The following is an 18,080-nucleotide window of genomic DNA, read 5'->3' as shown; positions in this document are numbered from 1 at the left end:
AGCCAGCCCCTGCCTCCAGCCACCCCCGCACCCCCTGCCCTGACTGCAGCCAGCCCCTGCCTCCAGCCACCCCCGCACCCTCTGCCCTGCCTCCAGCCACCCCCGCACCCCCTGCCCGCAGCCAGCCCCTGTCTCCAGCCACCCCCGCACCCCCTGCCTGCAGCCAGCCTCTGTCTCCAGCCACCCCTGCATCCCCTGCCTGCAGCCAGCCCCTGCCTCCAGCCACCCCCTGCCTCCAGCCACCCCTGCACCCCCTGCCTGCAGCCAGCCCCTGCCATACGACCCCCTGCACTCCCTGCCTGCAGCCAGCCCCTGCCTCGAGTCACCCCCCGGCACCCCCTGCCTCCATCTAGCCCTGCCCCACGCCCCTGTCTGCAGCTGGCCCCACGTCCACTGGTGCCCTGCAGTTCCCAGGGCAGTAACCCTGCACACCTGCTTCAATGAGGGGGGCATGGGACCCACACATGTGCACACCCTAGGATGGCCAGACAGCAAGTATGAAAAATCAGGACAGGGGTGGGGGGTAATAGGAGCCCATATAAGAAAAAGACCCCAAAATCGGCACTGTCCCTAAAAAATTGGGACATCTGGTCACCCTAGCACACCCCAAGGGAGTGGTGGGGACCCACACATGTGAAACGGAGCTCATTTCTAGTTCAGGCCCATCTTTTTTAAAAAGAACTTTAGGCAGGGTTAACATACATCCGTATTTTCTGGGACAGGTCAGGCTTTTTGGTTCTTAAATCGCCGTCCAGGAGGAATTTTTAAATTTCAAAAATTCCTCCCGGGAAAATATGGACATATGGTAACCCTGTTGGTACAAAAAATACATACAGGGGCATATCCCTTACATCAGAACTTTTTATAGGGAACCGGTTGTTAAGATTTTGGCAGCTCATCACTGTCCTCACCCAATGAAGTCAAAGGGAGCTGCAAGTGCCCAGTACTTTTGAAAGTCAGAGCACATACTCAGGTGCCCAAAAATCAATTTAGGAACCTAATTTTTGGTGTCCCTTTATCAAAATCTTGGGCAGTGAGTTTCGGGATTTGTTGATGAACAACCGGGTGGGACTGCAGCTCCTTCTCTTTGGAAAGGTTTACAGGAAGGTTTTAGGATGGTGCTTTGGAGTTCATGTTACGGCACGTAACTTAAAGTGGGCAGTGGTCACGTGCCACGTGGAGCAGACCTAGATCCAGCACAAATTCATCTTGTTACATGGTTGCTCCTTCCCATTACTCCATCTGCCTCACTTTAGGATTGCCCCATTGGGCATGGTTTCCAGAACATCACTGTTTAACACACTACCTTTCCCTGTCTTTGGGTCCTCAGTTGATGATGCCATTGACCCAGAGGCGTGCTTGGAACACCATCAGTCTTTTGCCTGTGTTGTGCAGCTGATGAAGAATAGTGGGAGCAGAGCTTTGGTCGGGGGGAGTACTATTAAAGGCCAGATCCTCTCACCTTGAATTGATTCCTTTGTGCAACTCAATCTGGTTATAGCTGGCCAACTGAGAATTGCTCCGGTGAGTCAAGTGATTATCAGCTGGCATAAAGCCATTTTAGCCAACATCTATGGCACCCCCACTCCCAGGCCTGGCATAGAGAGCACGTCACTGAACAGATCATGAGCATGGCTAAAGCAATACTGTGCACATTACAAGTTAACATCTGGCATACTATCCCTTGGAACAAGTGCAGGGTAGAGAGTCAGGAAACTGTACCCAAGCCCCTCCCAGGTTCTGCTCTGAGATCCTCTTGGCCAGCAGAGAATCTGGCCCTATGTATGCCTTCCACATCTTGTGGTTGCATGCTGATGATTTTGATCTAGTGGGTTTTATCTGGTTAGGCTTTGATAGTTAAGCTGTTCTGAATTTGAGCATTAAAATGTGTGTTGTGTTTGGGGAGTGAGGGCATCCAGAGGGTGTAGGGTGTTAGACCAGTAGCGTCTCAAGGCATCTGCTCTTGCCCCCACCCCTCTCTTTTACAGCTGCCAGGATGAGTTGCCTTCAGGCATTTTCTAGTTTTATTATTTTACAATTATAATGAAGTAGTCAGCACTTGGTGAAATCTACTGCTGACGTCTGTCCTAACTGGCCCCAGTCATTCACAAAGAAGCATTCCCAGCTCTCCAAGAAATACATGGATGCATTTTTTGAAAAGGAAACTGTGCAACGTACTACAACCACAGCACAACTGTAACTAAATAACTAGAAAAATCACAGGGTGTTAACCTTATAGGCTTGTTAACCTGGTGCTGTATTAAAAATATGTACATGAAGTACTACCACAACCAAATCTAACAAAGGTGAATATGCTGCTCTGGATATCCAGACCACTTCCTTAAAGAAATTCTCAGAGACAGACCATATCTCAGTAGAACACTGTGGGCATTTAAAGTCTTTTATGGGGAACCAACATTACAATACATCAACATTTTTTCCCTCAAGCTCTAATGATTTCTCACAAGTATTATTTTGCTTCCATATGTACTACCCCTCCACATTTTTTAAAGGGGAATATATTTTACTCCCTGAAAAGGCAACGGCAAATGCTCACCAGTCCTTGAATCTATCTTTATGAAAGTGCAGACAAAGGCGACTAACTGAATTCACTTTTGGGGCCAGATCCTCAACTGATGTAAGCTGGTGTAGCTCTGTTGACTTCAGGAGCTATGCTAATTTAGAAACTGATGAAGAGCTGGTCAACAATGTTGATAGTTCAAACTGCTGGATGGAAAGGAGGATTCTGCAGCTTCATATTGTCTTTTGGTATGCTTTTCCCTTACATGCTGCTGGATGGTGATGGAAAAACGAATGCCATAGCAACATTTTCCGCTCTGAATGTACATTCAGAGTATAGTATAAGGAATCCATGGCAATAGTAGGACCCAACCCGTGGCGTATATGTGAATCGATAGACCCTTTATTTATAATGTATCTGCATTCCAATTTATCACTTGCAAATATCCTCCATAATAAATAAGGAAGGGAAATGGAAATGTTACAGTAAAATTGTAATAATTCAGCTCTAGCTCTGCACATAGTAAAGTTGATGAGGGAATCTGTGCTTTTGTTGCCACTAAGCATCAGCAACAACTGATGGTCTTAAGTTAACAAGCTAATATTTCATCCATGGATACCAGAGCGTTAATGGCTAAATATGCCAGTTGAGGGAATGAGCACATGTGCAGCGATTTGCCTGACACAACTTCTGCTGTCATGGCCTATTAAAACCAGTTTACATGTGCATGTCGAATTTGATGAATATGTATGTGACCTCTTTCATAGCTATCATTCATTGGACTATAGCCCTCATGGCAGAAAAAAACAGCACCTCTCATTAAACACAGCTTGAGTTACAGGCATGTTATGTTAATATTTCTTCAGAACTTTAGGGGGTTTTCTTGTTCTAATAAATCTTCAGAATAAAATAATTTAGAAGTATAATTAATAAAACTTTCCTTATTTTCCCCCTAACTGTTTTACTTGGTGAATTTGCTTTGAAATTTTCTATAACTAATAGTAAAGACATCAAACAAGTTTATGGATAACATATTCCACTGATGGCATCCATGTCTGGCTTCTCTTACATGGATTTGTGTAAGAAATTATATACTTAAAATAAGAGAAGAGTGAAAGTGTTCAGATAAACATGGACTGACCTGAATATCCACTGAAAATTTGAATCCAGCTTAAACTGAACGTTTTGTGTACTTCAAACTTTTTTGGATAACCTTCCCTCCCCTCCTCCAGCTCCTTGCACTCTGCCCCATGTTACTTTTCATTTTTGAAAAATGCAATTCCTGCTTCCAGCTGGAAAGGGAATCGAAAGTGTCAAAAAGTTGCTAGAGAAGCTGTTCATGCAAAATTTCTAACTGAGATTGTGAAGACTCAAGAGATTCAGAGAAGCATCTGAACTTCTGGGTGTTTATGTGAGTCCAAATGAGCTTCTGAATCGTTTGAGGTTTCCCATTACTATTTAACAAGCTTAATTTAATTAAGATGCAACTAAATTATGCAGTCCATATATTGCTGAGGTTTGCAATAAGCCATCATGTCTTGTGACTTATTGCACATCCCTGATGTCAAGATAGTTTGGGATTCTTGCTATAGCCACTAAATCTATGGCCCAATTCTGCTCACTTTACTGATGAAACACACTTGTTGAGCTTAGGGGTGTGTAGCATGGGCAAGGTGAGCAGAATTCAGCCAAGGACATATACTATCACTAAAATGAAAGATCTTTATGATATGGGCAGGAAAGGCCTTCTGGATTGAACTAGTATATGATTATAGATGCAGTTTTCCACTGGAAACTGCAGGTTCATCAAGAGCAAAAGATTTAATGGGAACATGTTAATTTCCAAATAGTTTTCAAAAGAAAAGTTGCAAAAAGAATGGTTTCAACTTTCTCATTTAATTTTGATAATTGATTTTTTTCAATAAGGTAAAAATGTTTAGTTTTGACTTCATCCTTTCATTCAGTTTCATTATATATATTATAATATAAAAGTTAAAATATATTTAAAATTCATGTATTTAATATTTTATATTAAAACATTTTGACAGTATCATTGTTTCCTAATTTTTTTTTGGAATTTCTAATCTGTGGTAAATTCAGAAATTTCAACTTTGTTCCAATTTGGAACTAAAACAAATTTTTCAATGTCACACTTTTCAAAGGAATGGAAATTCCATTTTCCGATTACCTCTATGTAGGATACAGTAAGATTATAAACATGTCCCAGGACCAAAAAAAGGCAATTTGAAGGAAAAAAACATGCCACTGCCGAGAAGCTAAAAGAAAAATTAACCATATTAAAAAGAGCTGGCCAGGCTGAATTATACATTCAGCTAACTTGGCCCATGAACCAGACTTATATCAACTGTGGGTCCAGTCCAAGAGCTCTAAAACTGTGAAATGGTCTGTGCTATCTAGTTGAGCCTTGCCTAACTGGCCACTTAATGGCTAAATATTTCCTAAGGTGACTATGTTACTAAGTGGTATTACTTAATATGGTAGAACTCTTCTTTTTAAAAAAACCTTGGCTTTTTGAAGTGATGTTTCAGATTTTTCTTATAGAAAAAGAGCTAAAGTGTTAATTTGTCTAAAATGATATCGATGGGCAATAAGGGAATATTTAATGCTAATAAAATTTTACCAAAAAGTGATGGGAAACTTAAAGGATAAAATCAGCTACCAGCTGTTCCTTTCCGTGAATGCAATGGAAATATATACATTGACAAGGGACCTATCAAAATTTCCTGCATAGTTCAAACAAACTGTTAATGTGTGGGTAAGAAACAATAAACTGAGAGGTTTCAGAGTAGCAGCCGTGTTAGTCTGTATCCGCAAAAAGAAAAGGAGTACTTGTGGCACCTTAGATACTAACAAATTTATCTGAGCATAAGCTTTCGTGAGCTACAGCTCACTTCATCGGATGCATTCAGTGGAAAATACAGTGGGGAGATTTATATACATAGAGAACATGAAACAATGGGTGTTATCATACATACTGTAACGAAAGTGATCAGGTAAGGTGAGCTATTATCAGCAGGAGAGCGGTGGGGGGGGGACCTTTTGTAGTGATAATCAAGGTGGGCCATTTCCAGCAGTTGATAAGAGCATTTGAGGAAAAGCCGGGGGGCGGGGGGAGGAGAATAAACATGGGGAAATAGTTTTACTTTGTGTAATGACCCATCCACTCCCAGTCTCTATTCAAGCCTAAGTTAATTGTATCCAGTTTGCAAATTAATTCCAATTCAGCAGTCTCTCATTGGAGTCTGTTTTTGAAGTTTTTTTGTTGAAGAATTGCCACTTTTAGGTCTGTAATCGAGTGACCAAAGAGATTGAAGTGTTCTCCGACTGGTTTTTGAATGTTATAATTCTTGACGTCTGATTTGTGTCCACTGATTCTTTTACGTAGAGACTGTCCAGTTTGCCCAATGTACATGGCAGAGGGGCATTGCTGGCACATGATGGCATATATCACATTGGTAGATGTGCAGGTGAACCAGCCTCTGATAGTGTGGCTGATGTGATTAGGCCCTATGATGGTATCCCCTGAATAGATATGTGGACACAGTTGGCAACGGGCTTTGTTGCAAGGATAGGTTCCTGGGTTAGTGGTTCTGTTGTGTGGTGTGTGGTTGCTGATGAGTATTTGCTTCAGGTTGGGGGGCTGTCTGTAGGCAAGGACTGGCCTGTCTCCCAAGATTTGTGACAGTGTTGGGTCATCCTTCAGGATAGGTTGTAGATCCTTGATAATGCATTGGAGGGGTTTTAGTTGGGGGCTGAAGGTGATGGCTAGTGGCGTTCTGTTATTTTCTTTGTTGGGCTTGTCCTGTATAGGTAACTCCTGGGTACTCTTCTGGCTCTGTCAATCTTTTTCTTCACTTCAGCAGGTAGGTATTTTAGTTGTAAGAATGCTTGATAGAGGTCTCGTAGGTGTTTGTTTCTATCTGAGGGGTTGGAGCAAATGTGGTTGTATCGTAGAGCTTGGCTGTAGACAATGGATCGTGTGGTGTGGTCTGGATGAAAGCTGGAGGCATGTAGGTAGGCATAACGGTCAGTAGGTTTCAGAAAAACACGGGGGACACTGTTCTACCATCTCGGGAAACATGTAAATCTCATTGGCAAGCACTTGCATTCTGCAGTACAGAAATAGGACCCAATGAAATAAATCAGTCTCCCTATGATTTTTAACAAGGAAAATAGTGTTCCTGCATTCCCTGTCCATGGGTGAAATTCACCGTGCAGAGGGCCAACACAAGACCTATGCAACATTCAAGTCCCAGTTAAACGTTGTTTGGAACATCATTCATTTGGACCCCTGATTGTGACATCCCTTTTACAAATTACTCATAAGTATATCTGGAGTCCCCAGCCCTCCCTGGAGTGTGGTCTACTCTTTTTTCAGCTACTTGGAATAGGAAAAAAAAGCTATTAAAAAGGGGGAATCTGGCGGTGTGGGTTTTTCTTTGTAACCTATCATTTTCAATTTCTCTTGAAATTTTGCAAAATGTCTTTTGCACTGAGTGTCAGAGAACCATGGACAAAGCCTACCAGAAGACAAAAATAACAGAGATGACTCTTTTTGAAAGAGCAGCCTTGGAAAGTAGGTTCTCTGGAAGTCAATTGCTGAAGTAAAGCTATGAATAAAGCAAAAGCTGCACTTTATTGTTGGTGTGCTTTTGCCTTCAGACTTAAGTACCTTTCACACTAGTGCGAGAAGACAATGGAATTGGAAATGTCTGAAATTGATCTGGAAATACCTCTGCTGTACACAGTGCTGCATACTTCTTGACCTGGACATCCCCTTCAAGGGTGTGTTTGAGGTTAGACAACTTCTGTGCTCTCAGTTCGTTTAGTGAATGCAAAATGAAGGCTGTGTGTGCAGCATAAGCAGCATTTAACTCATACATTCCATTTCTTATATGTGCTAAGAATGCAAAAATGACCATTTTTTCCCCTAAATTATGAGTGCTAGGGACATACAGGATATTTCATGGCTGTTTATGAAAAATCTTCACTGATTCAAAGAAATAAAAATTGACATAATTGACCAATTTCATTTAAAATATACTTTGGGGACAACAGAAGTGAATGACAAAGTCCCGAAGCTACGCTAGTTCATGCCATGTCCTGATACATAGATATAGCTCAGTAAAGTCTGTCTCTTTAAGACTGGGAAAAGTACATATCAAATAACAGGGCACTGCATACCTTCCATATCAGCTTTTACTTAAATAAGGTAATATCAAAATAAAAAAGTACCTCTTGTGTTCCCTTGTGGGCCAAGAGAAGTATCAATTTTCAGACTTTGAAATAATGATATATATTTTCCTTTAAAGAGGTAGTTTCGGGGTGCATATCAAGATAATTCAGATAAAACTAAATTCAATTCAATAACAATCTTATCACTCTCTTGTGGAATAAAACACAGAATAGTTTAAAGGATCCCCTGGTTAATCTCCTGTACCTAAAGTTAGACCCAAACATGTAATCTCTGCTAATAACACTTATTTACATATATATTAAACACATATAGCATTAGGAGATAACTACGTATTGACAGAACCATGAAGTTTAATGGTTCCTTTAAACTCATATTTCTAAAGTAAGTACCTTATAGTTTAATAGAAATTCTGGTTAGGTTAGAGATTAAATAGATATACATTTCTAGGAGTTCCTAAGAAGAGAATCCTTCCCTGAGAAACTATAAAATAGTTGGAGGGGTGTATGTATATAGTCAGCCTTTCAAAACTGTTGCAGCCCAAGCCAGCACTTACTCACCTTTATCATGAAGATGATAAAAAACCCAAGCTCAAATAAATAATAATAAACAATAATAATAATATCTAGCTCTTATGCAGTGCTTTTCATTGATAGATCTCAAAGCATTTTACAAAGGAGGGCAATATAATTATCCCCATTTTCCATTTTACAGATGGGGAAATTGAAGCACAGAGCAGTGAAGTATCTCACCCAAGATTATCCAGCAGGCTAATAGCAGAGCCAGGGATAGAATCCTGAGCCCTGCATGCTATTCACTAGGGGCCACAGTGCCTCTCCTCGTGATAGCTTACCACTTCAAAACAAACACATAATCAAAAATAAAGCATGAGAAAAAGAAACCGAAACCACCCCCCAAATCAAAACAAACACAGCTTTAAGATTAAACTCGATAAGTTTATGGAGGAGATGGTATGATGGGATAACATGATTTTGGTAATTAATTGATCTTTAAATATTCATGGAAAATAGGCCTAATGGCCTGTGATGGGATGTTAGATGGGGTGGGATCTGAGATACTACAGAAAATTCTTTCCTGGGTATCTGGCTGGTGAATCTTGCCCATATGCTCAGGGTTTAGCTGATCGCCATATTTGGGGTCGGGAAGGAATTTTCCTCCAGGGCAGATTGGAAGAGGCCCTGGAGGTTTTTCGCCTTCCTCTGTAGCCCAGGGCATGGGTCACTTGCTGGAGGATTCTCTGCTCCTTGAAGTCTTTAAACCACGATTTGAGGACTTCAATAGCTCAGACATAGGTGAGAGGTTTTTCGCAGGAGTGGGTGGGTGAGATTCTGTGGCCTGCGTTGTGCAGGAGGTCGGACTAGATGATCATAATGGTCCCTTCTGACCTTAGTATCTATGAATCTAGTTGCCATAAGTAAATGGGAGAGCAGAATTTGGGAAAACTGAGGTATATGCTGAAACCTATAAGTGATCGCTGAAGGGAACAGCAAAAAGTGAGCATTTAATCTCTATGGTCTTTTCAAATAAAAAATGTTATTTGAAAAACTGTGGTGAACTGCATTAAAAAGATTAAAGTATTTTAAATACAAATATGTAAACGTTTTTATAAACATACTCCGAACTACACATTTTTGTAGTGTATTGCCCAGCAGCTCTCAGCTGCTTGATCCAGAGGGCTTTTGAAAACCTGCCCCTAGATAAACAGATCTGGAATGTATAGGAGGCCCCTATTAGCTGAAGCACTGATTTGTCTGCCAATGACCTTAGTCACAGATGAAACAAGCTTCACATTTGTATTTCATTTAACTGCCGTCTGGTGTGTAAAAAACTTAAAGCAATACCCAGAACAATGCAAAGTACATAGACTTCCTTGCCCAGGTTGTCTGTGCGTACAGCATGTGCCTTATGGGCATTGATGCCAAAGGAGTGCAGCTGGCCTGCTCAGTGACGACTGAGTCTGGGAGGTCTTTGATTACGTTGGAGAGGCAGTTGCTGAATTTAACAATGTAAAATGCCTGGGACTATTGCGAAGTGGTCAGTTAACACAGGCCTCTTCCACTTTCACAAGTGTCAGTTGCGAGTAACTCCACTGCCGTCAATGGTGTAGAAAGAGGCGAGTCGGGCACACTGATTCGACGGACAGGAGCAACAGATATATACTGAGTGTCACTAAGGTACCGGCAAATTTGCAGCACATTTCCCAGTATATCAGAGGTGGGGTAAAGAAACCTAGGATATTTTGGGAATTCTCACTTCTCAGACCAGAAGAGGTTAAGGGAATCATAGTCTTATATTTTTGCTGTTAGGAAACAGCGTAGCACCATTTTCATAGAACTGACCCCACACCTTTGTTTCACAGTCCTCTGCACAACATGCCGATTGAGATCTAGTCACATTAGTAGAGCAACACGTATGCACATGTTTTTGCACCATCTAGCTAACTCCCAAGGTAGCCACATGTAATGTAGGACATAGAGTACTCTGGTGTATCTGGACAGCATTTATGCTGGCTCCAAACAACTTTTTGCTTGAAAGTAAACCTCAGCCTTACAAAAGGGTGACCAATTCTGGTCATGCTGAAAGGCTGGTGTAACATACTGGCTATGAGCCAAACTTTGCTAATTTACTGTACACCTCATGAAGCCAATAGAGTCAATGCAAGTCATCACAGAGCTCAATGCTAAATGTATAGCAGGTTTCAGAGTAGCAGCCGTGTTAGTCTGTATCCGCAAAAAGAAAAGGAGGACTTGTGGCACCTTAGAGACTAACAAATTTATTTGAGCATAAACTTTCGTGAGCTACAGCTCACTTCATCGGATGCACAATGTATAGCAGGCGCATGTACTGCTGTCTTCTATCCCTATTCAATACAGAAATCGTTCCAAAAACTGTACAGATTGCCTAGAGAATCACCTGACATACACTAATGAGCATTTTGCAAGAATACATCTTTGTGCTCTCATTTTTAAAATTGAAATAGGACTTCTGTGCCAGTGTCTGTGTTTCTAACTGCACTGCTTCAAATTGGCTGTTGGACTGAGTCTGAGAAGGCAGGGGAGTTGTGGTGGAAGCAGAACTGTGCACCAGTAACGATTAGGCAAGTTTTTTCCCCAATGGAAGTGATATTTTGGCACAGTGTTCTACTGTAGATAGATGCCTTTTGCATGTAACACTCTTTACAGTTAGTATAGAAATGCAAGTGTCCTCTGTCTTAAAGAGACATTGCCAAGGCTGGTAGACCTAAAATTCAACTTAGCTGATCAGATCCTCAGAATCAGTCCTTCTGCGCCTGTCATATTCTTTGGGGGGAATGAGGGACTGAAAAGGTGCTTCACAGCAACTTTGAAGCTCCTAGATCGACAGGTCACTGACCACTAGCTCCTTCTCCAAGACCAATTTAGCAGCTCACTGCCATAGCAGCCCTTGCCATCAGGTTGTAGCGCTGCAGGGCTTTTCACCTTTAACATGCCCCATTGATCACCTCTTTGGTGCTGTGATGGCCCATTTCTGTCCACAATTTGTGTGGCCTGCTCTGCAGCCAGCTCACCTCTTTCCAATTCCATCTCCTTCCGGCATAACAAAAATCCAATTGAAAATCCACACAAACAACTAAACACGCTGTTCTTCCTCCCATCTCTGGATGTATCGAAATTCCTTTGTCTACACCCTAACTCGTGGGCACTGCAGAGTTCCCTTTTTGCTGCTTAGGCAGAGTACACTCCCTCTCAGGGCTTTTTCTTCCTGGGAAGTTTCCCTACTACCTCTCTTCCCAGGGACTTCCCTGCTTCTTTTTGGGTCTCCCATTCGAGCCTAACCTGCTCCCTGTGGTTCTCTGTTTCCTGCCATCACCAGGTTCCTCTGAAAGAGAAGATACTTTTCCTTACTCTTCACTCCTGGGTCTCCTTCCTCTCTGAGTTCTCTTCCCTCTCTATGTAGTCCTCCCTGACCCTGTCACAGCTGATGTCACTGATGGTAATTAAGCCACCAGATCAGGATCAGCTGGGGGATAGCTGCTATGCCATACGCAAGGCTGAGCCTGACTCCCCTAAAAGGGCTACTCAGCTGATGACAGGCTTGTCTCAGTGTTGTCAGCATTCATGGCCTTACTGAGGGTCTTGTGATTTGTGGTGCATTTCTTAAAGCCCCAGCTCCTGGAATCAAGAGATTGGGTGAGAGTCAGCGCTTTCATTAAAAGAAAAAGTAAGTTTTTATCCCTCATGGCTGTGGGCTTGCAAATGTATTATTTTAAAAAATAGTGCATGGTTTTTAAATCAATCCCATGATATTCTGCAGCCTGACTCATGATTTGTGAATGCTTGTGGTTAACAGTACTGTTGTCTACAGTGAGACTTTTTGCACTGGTGTCACTACCGCGTAGATATGCTGCACAGGAGTTGGTTTTTACAGCAGTGCAGTGTGTGTACATTACAGGTTTGCAATGGTGCAGCTGTGGCCCAACTATATCAGTGTATCTCACTGATGCAAAAGACTCCTAGTGCAGGCAATCATGGCTGTTGAAGTCGGACCAGCAGCAATGGCCCCTAGCAGCCAAGGATTGTTGGAATGCAGCAATGCTCTGGCTACATCTCTCTTCTCCTGGCCCGACTACAGTTGGGCTGGGAGCTGGTGATGGCATCAGAACTGATATACTGGCTCAATGCCACTTGAGAATTCCCCTATGCCAGAGACATCCCATTATTGACAGTTCTTAAACACATATAGTGCAGTAGTGCCTAAGGGTCAACTAGAACAGGGCCCCATTGTGCTAGGTGCTGTACAAACATGTAAAAAATAATAGTCCCTGCTCCAAAGAGATTACAATCCAAAAGCCAGCGAAGCCAACTTTAGAGTGCTTTGGTGCCACCAGGTTGGGGCAAAACAGCCTTAGTGGTAGTATTGGTATAATTTTTATCTCAATCCACATCTAATATTCTGGAACATATTTTCCAACAACAGTAGTACATCCTCGACTGCAGCTAATTTTCAGTGGGTACTATAAATTCTACATTAAAAGCTCTGGAAAATATTTTCCAAAAACGATTTGGTCAAAAGACAACTAGTTGTCTGGCAACCACAAAACTCACATTCAAAATCCTGGAAAATATTTCCCCAAACACCAATTAGATCTGTGACTAACGCTCTAGACTGGCAACTGGGATATCATCTACATTCAGATCTCCGTAATATATTTTCTAACAATGGCTCTCTGGGCAGGGAAACATTTTTAGTTGGCTCCCCTACAGCTTGGTACCTGAGTTCCTTGCTGATTCACTGGCAGCTATGTTCCCTTGGGACCATCTTAAAGTCAAGCGGATTATAAAATTTTGGTAACCTGGCCCTAAGAAAGATCCAGGCACTAGCCTCTTAAATGGTAAAAAAATACGCTGGTGCATCTGTAGTATCTATACATAGTGGAGATCATTGAAAGTCTCTCTTCACCTTACAGTTAGTTAGTGTAAACTGCAATTTTTATTAATCTCTGCTAAACTTATAATGATAACAGAAAACTTTGAATGATGTTAGGTTGTGCTCTCTGTATATATGCAATAATGTGAGCTGGAGTTACAGTTGAATGATTTAGGGAATTTTGTATACAATTCTCAGAAGAACTTTTCTCTGTAAGCTTGTGACCTCTACATGGTAGTGGTGAGCAAGCAAAAAGAGAGAGGAACCGACACCTCTAAACATATCAAGATCATAATAGTTTGATTATATAGGAAAAGGCAGGTTCTCTTGCTGATGGCAATCTTGGGATGTGTTGATCAGTTCTCTTAGAGAACCATGTTGGGGTTTTGAATGACTACAGTGTGAGTTAATAAGATATTGCTGTATTTGGCATTTAATTCATTATTATCAACTTGCATTACAGTAACATACACCTAGTAAAAGCGGCCAAGAGTTCTGTGGCACCGTATAGACTAACCGACGAAGTGGGTATTCACCCACGAAAGCTTATGCTCCAGTACGTCTGTTAGTCTATAAGGTGCCACAGGACTCTTGGCCGCTTTTACAGATCCAGACTAACACAGCTACCCCTCTAATACATAGTAAGAGCCTACAATCCAAATATACAAGGCAGAACAAAGGTGGGAGATAAAAAGAGACTCTGCCATCTTGACACAGCAAGTTAATGGCAGAACTGGGAAGAGAACCCCTTGTGTCTCCTTGATTCCTCTTCCTCACCCACTAGACCACACTGTCACATCTTTGATAAGATTCCAGTTATTATACATCTACTGTACTGTGCTGCTGTTGGTCAAATAATTTTCTTGATGTTCAGATCATATCTGATGAAAACTAGTAAAAATGTTTGTGGTATTCCAGTAGCTTGAAGTCACCTCAGAAATCCTTAACATTCAAAAGAAGGATTTGTAGAGATGACTGGTAACACTCCCTATGGAAAATAAAACTAGTCATTGGATTGAAAGCTCTCTGGGGGCAGGGACAGTCTTTTTGTTCTGTGTTTATATAGCACTTGGCACAATGGGGTCCTGGTCTATGACAGAGGCTCCTAGGCGCTACTGCAACACAAATAAATAAATAAATAAATAAATAAATAATATTAATAATGACGGAATTTGCCTCTTGTAAAGAAATAGAGAGATTAGTCTCTCTCTCCTCCTCTCATCCCTCCACCAACTTTTTATTTAGTAAGTTGGGATCCCTCCTTTGACAGATTCCCAGAAAACTTGCCTGCCTTTGAAATGATATTTCCCATTTTTACAGCTTAAAAACTGTACTGGGCAGAGAAGAACTAAACCTAACAGTGTTAGTAAGTAAACTTGAGTCTACAATTACAGGGAAGATTGACTTTAACTTGTTTGAGGAAATCTTTGAAGAACAGCAGCACAAGATGTTTGGTTTTCTCCACAGTCAATATCAATTCTGCCATGTTGATCACTTGTTGATGCAGCTCTGTGGTAGCGTGTAAAGGAAGTTCTCACTGCTAGTGAGGCCAGTGAAGGGAATGAATGTTTGAAAGTCCACACATTTTTTACATTCTTTTCTCAAGTTCTCTCCAAAAGGAAGGGCAATTTTTACAGGTAGAAAACGGGTGTTTGTTACAGCAATATTACACAGGCAGAATGGCTTTCCCATCCCAGTCCTGATTCCACACCTACCACCTCCAGACAATTACAAACTCTACTGTCTTGGGGGGGGTGAGAGTATTTGATTTTCAAAAGTTAGACTAACTCTGCTCTCTTTAAAGTCAATGAGAGTTTTGCCATGACGTCAATGGATGTAGGCAAACGCTGAATACTTTAGAAAATCTGACCCAGAGAGTACTGAGCTCTTGTTCACTACAGTTTTTTATGTTGCCACCAGGCCTATAGTTGGACTGACTGGATCATCTTAGGTGATGGTTGGATCAAGCCAGTACATAATATAGGGGCTTGGAACTGATTGAAAAATCCAAGAAATGGAAAGGATGCTATTGTTCCTCCTCAGTAGAAAAGCCATTTTTGTTATATGTGACTCAGGATTCAAGACAACTTGGCTAGATCCTCAGCTGGTGTAAACTGGTGTAGTCAATGGAGCCATATTGATTTAACTAGCTACGGATCTGGTCCCAAAACATGCAACAGGACAGTAGAATAAGCAGGTACATGCAGTTTGGGAAACGACAAGAACTTCATCAGCCTGGTGAGCTCCTCAGCCAGCTTTTTTCAAACTCTTGGATGTAAGTTATCCAGATGTGCTGATTTGAAGACTTTAGTAACCGCTGTTCAACTTTCTCCTCAGTTAATATTGGAATGAAAGATATTTTGTCATCATTATATGATATATCATCTGGCTTTTTCCTAAATACAGAACAGAATTATTTTTGAACACTTCTGCTTTTTTCTGCATTATTATTTATAATTCCACTATTTCCATTTAGTAATGGACCAATTGTTAGAGTTCCCTTTGTTTCTGATATACTTAAAAATTCCTTCTTATTGTCTTTAAGTCTGCTAACCATAGATTTTTTCTTTTGTCCTTGTGCTTTTCTAAGCAATTCTCTACAATTTCTAGTTTCTAACATGTATTCATTGCTATCAACTTCCCCTCTCTTCCATTTGTTATATGTAGCTTTTTATTTTTTATTGCTGCTTTCACTTCCCCTTTAAGCAACACTGTTTTTTTTAACCAGTGCAGCCTTCTTTCTTGATTGTGAGATTGCTGATTTTGGGCATCTAGTAAAATATTTTTAAAATATTTCCAATTATTATTCACATTTTTCTATTTAAATTCATTCTCCCAGCTGATTTGGCTCATAATTGTTTTCAGCATTGTGAAAATGGCCTTTGTAGAGCACCAAGTGTGTGTGTGTATATATATATATATACATATACACATATTACTAGCTGGGACTTTATTCTGTTTGCACACAACAAATGTAATCAAGTCATGATCATTGCACCTAAGCAACCACTAACTTTTAGCTCTGTGATTAATTCTTCTTTATCTCTCAAGTTGAGGTCTAATATAGAATTCCCCTGTGTTGGATGGAACACTTGAGTAAGGAAATTCTCATCTATAATTTTTAGAAATTCCGTGGACGTTTTAGTATTGGCAGTATATATCACTGAGATTGAAGTCCCCAATACATATGCAGTTTTTTCCTTACACATTATAGAAAGGTTTATAAGGAGATGGTCATCCTGTTCTCTAGTGTGATTTGGTGGTCTCTAGCAATTACCAGCTAGTACTTCATCTTTTGCCTGATCTGTTAGAACATTGATCCGTAAGCATTTGAGATCATTTGCTTCTGAGCTGTCAGGGACTTGGAAACAGGTAATGTCATTTCTGACAGACTGCCACTCCCCCTCTCCTTTTGTGCACTCAGTCCTTCCTAAATAGGTTATAAGCTGTGATTTAGCAGTCAAAAATGTGAATCTTCCCACCAATAATACCAATTAGATTGAATTTATCCTCATAAATAAGCAATTTCAATTCCTCTTGTTTATTACCAAGGCTCCCAGCATGAAATTCTTGTCTTCATTTCCCTTGGGCATGATTAATTTCGTTCTTTGACATCTTGATTGTATACCAAATGAATATTCATATCTTCCCCCTTTTCACACTTAATTTTTGTGGTTTGCTTAATTCCCTCCTAGTCTAGCCAGCCTGTCCCTGAGAAGATTGGTTCCCCTCTGACTGAGATGGAAGCAACCAAACTATGCAGCCCTCTCTACCCAAAACAGGTTGGCCAATGTTCCACAAAACCAAAACCTTCTACCTTAAGCCACTTGCCTAGCCAGCAGTTCACATCCAAAATCTTCTGTCTTCCTTTACTCATGGGACAGGAAACATCTCTGAGATTACTTGAACATGCTCTCCTTCAGCCCCCGTAGAGTTCTACGAAGTTGTCTATAATCTGAGATGTAGCAAATGAAGCAGTGTTGTTAGGCTAATATGCACCATCACCAGTGGAGCCTTGTTCGCTGATTTCAGAAGCCTATCCAATCTTACAGTCACATCTCGTGTCATGGCTCTGGGAAGATAACACACCCTCCTGTTGTTTGCTTGTCCCTTGCAGAATGTTCTTTCCATTCTCCTTAGCATATAATCCCTAACAAAGATTATCCATCTTCTTTGGCTGGATGGAGATCTCTTGATAGGCATGCTTGACGGTCTTGTGGGTTAGGCTGAAGAGCCATTCTCAGGCATGTCCTTTACAGCCCTCTGTTTCATTCACCCAGCTAGATCTTCAGAAACATTTTCTGCAGTTTCCAATTGAGAATCTGAAGATGACTGGATACTTCTAGCTATGTGGAATTCCTCCTGATCCATTTTTCTTTGGTAAGCACAACCTGTGCATTCTCATCTGCTTCAAGTCATGCAGAATGCTACTTGATCCTTTCGCCTCTGTTGGTTTTGAGTTGCCAAGCATCATCTTTCTGGTTCCTTGGTCAGCAGTACCTTTCTTTCTTGGACCTAAGGTGAGGATGTTCCTGAATCTGGATCTCCAAGTACTCTTTGGCCTCACTGATGATCTGCAGTGTCAATACTTGTCCTTTCAAACCACAAATCTTTTCTTCCAGCATAATCACCAACTTGCACTTCATACACAGTGTGACCACTGTGTATAAAAAGGGTGACCATTTATATCACTGTTGCTACCACTGTTACACAATTCCCATAAATCTTGCACAAAGCATGTCATATAAAGTATAAAACAAAAAAGTAATGAATTGCTAGGTATGATTAGCCTGTTAATATTAATCATCTATGTATCTGAAGTTATGAATGTTGGCTATGTATTTGTATCTCAAACCTGTGTTGTATGCCTGGGTGACATTCCACAGATAGATTTACATCAGGGATAGAGAGCTATGT

This window comes from Chelonia mydas, chromosome 3, assembly GCF_015237465.2.
Source record: "Chelonia mydas isolate rCheMyd1 chromosome 3, rCheMyd1.pri.v2, whole genome shotgun sequence".
Lineage (NCBI taxonomy): Eukaryota > Metazoa > Chordata > Testudines > Cheloniidae > Chelonia > Chelonia mydas.
Note: the sequence above shows the minus strand (reverse complement) of the source record.